Source organism: Protopterus annectens, chromosome 5.part0 (genome assembly GCF_019279795.1).
Source record: "Protopterus annectens isolate FY-2018-M chromosome 5.part0, PAN1.0, whole genome shotgun sequence".
NCBI lineage: Eukaryota > Metazoa > Chordata > Ceratodontiformes > Protopteridae > Protopterus > Protopterus annectens.
The window spans coordinates 1,245,556,259-1,245,558,880 of record NC_056735.1 but is presented as its reverse complement, the minus strand read 5'-3'; positions in this window follow the sequence as shown (position 1 = coordinate 1,245,558,880).

The window sequence follows — 2,622 nt, the reverse complement described above, 5'->3', positions numbered from 1 at the left end:
TATTACATGTCCTCTAAAGATCCACTCTGATGTGGAGACGTTAACTCAGTTATATCCTGATACGGTTTGCGTATTACATATCCTCCAAACCTCCACTCTGATGTGGAGACATTAACTCTGTTATATCCTGATATGTTTGTGTATTACATGTCCTCCAAAGATCCATTCTGATGTGGAGACATTAACCCTGTTATATCCTAATATGGTTTGCTATTACATGTCCTCCAAACCTCCACTCTGATGTGGAGACATTAACTCTATTATATCCTGATATGGTTTGCGTATTACATGTCCTCAAAACCTCCACTCTGGTTTGGAGATGCTAACTCTGTTATATCCTAATATGGTTCGCCTATTACAAACTTCACTCTTCCCTCTCAGGTAATATTGTTTGACGGTACCATCCCTTTGTATTCTCCCTTCTACTATTTACATGCACAACTGTCAATGTGCATCTCCCACCCCCAACAACCTTGGTTTCTTTCATAATTTTGGTGCAGACTTTCTACCTTCCTAATTTTCCTTCACCTTTGTGGCTTCTGAATAGAAAACCTCCCTGAATCCAACTAATCAAAAGCAGCATTCTGTACATGTGGCCAAGAATGCTAGGCCAGTTAAATTACCTGCTCAGGGTTGCACAGAGTTTAATTTAACAAACTGCAAGGAACTCACAGGCATGTCTGCCTGGATGTGCCTAGCTCATCCATTCTTTATTTTCTTAACTTTTATGTTGTTCTCAAACTAATTAGAAGTAACATGTCATTTACATAATGCACTTACAGACAATTCAAAAAAGTCTAATGCATCTCTTTTTGGAACAACAGCTTACAATACATGTGCGTTTATGAAACCACAAAATAGTACATCCAATAGGTTACCAAAAAGGAATAGCAGAAGGTTCTGGCTTTAATGTGCAACCTCTTGTCTCAGGAAAGGAGATGTTCTTGTGTCACACATCTAGTCCTTCAAGATCATTGTGTGGAATTTGGATCAGTAATGTTTCAGCTGATCTTGAATTCATGGAGATGATAAGGGACAGGCTGCTGAATACACAGGTTTTAAAGACTCCTACTGGTGAATCTTAACTATCTCTTAATATTAGCTATCAGTTAACTGTGATTTATCTGAGCCATATTTGGTCATTTTGTATTTAATTGACTCTTCTTGGAATCAGGTGTTTCATCCTGTGATGCATTTGTTTGCTAAAAATGTGGTGATGTGTTAAGGCTCAACGTGCAAATGTCAGGGCTACTATGAGTTCCCTGGGTAATGTACAAGGGCTGCCCATTGTTTTTATGCTAAAAGAGTGACCATTCTTTCTTTGGGTTGAAGTGACCTTGGAGATAGAAGATATAAGTAAGTGTGCATGAGGGGTTAGATCTACACACATGGGGGTGCTGGGGACTTCCTCTCTTTGAAAGAAATGCTTGCTTTTATTTTTATATGTTCTCAAGTTAATGTTTTTGCAGAACAGTATGTGCTATTGTGCTTTGAGATTATATATTTTGAGATAATGCAGTAAGCCATTTCTTTTCATATCTTGATGTTACAACATTCCTTTGTCTGCCTAATTGCTAAGCAAAACCCGCAGGCTAATTTTTATAACAACCAAAATATTTGTAAATGCTATGTAAACCTGAAATCTATGTTTATAACAGCCCAAACATTTTATATTATCATGTCAAACAATCATTAGCTCCTGCTGCATCAAACCTCCCTTAAAAGTAATAGCAAGAAAAAAATATAATAAATGACACTAAAGCTGCATAACAATCAGATATTTTGAACTGTTCTCTGATGTAGGCAACTCAGGAGTTGTATATACAGTGAGACAAAACTTCCAAGAGTCTGCCTACTAAAAGCAACAAAATACACCCCCTTTTGGGAGGGTTCCCAATATCTTTTTTTCATACAGAAACCTTTCAGGGGCAAACCTAACACAAGGACTCTGAATTCTTGGTGTCTTCTGTGTATTGATATGTAAAAAACACAACACTGATGGAGAATGGCATATGTTTTTCATTGTTTCCAGAATTCTCTGTTTTCTGATACATTTTTTCTTTGGCTGCTCTCGGTTTAGTTATCACTTGCCTTGTAGTATGTTTCTGCACCACATCTGTACTACTTTTACATATGACACAATGCCACAAAATATTTGCACTTCATGTATTATGTAACATGAAATCATAGTAAAGGAAGAGATAATGCTCTAACGGCTTTCTCTGTCTGAAACGGTTTGCAACATTTTAATGTTTCTTTGTCTCGAGCCTTGGTTCAGGACTGCAGAGTGAAGTCCACATTGTTATATTTTTGCTTTCCACCAATGGGTCTCTGGTGCCTTCATTTACCGGCCTGGCTTTCCTCCTTGTCCCTGCCACAGACTAATTAAGCAGAGAAAGGTAAGTTATGAGCAGAAGTCTGATGCTTTCTGAGCCAGTGGGATCTGCCCCTGTGCCCTGAACCACTACCTACATCATTAGTGAATGCAACAAGAAGGAATTGCACAAAAATATCAGTTTGATTAAATTCTGGAATAATGAGATCTGATGCTGAGAAACTCCCTACACAAACGACACTTTTCAGAAATGTTTATTTATAGACATCTTAAATAATGCTATTCCT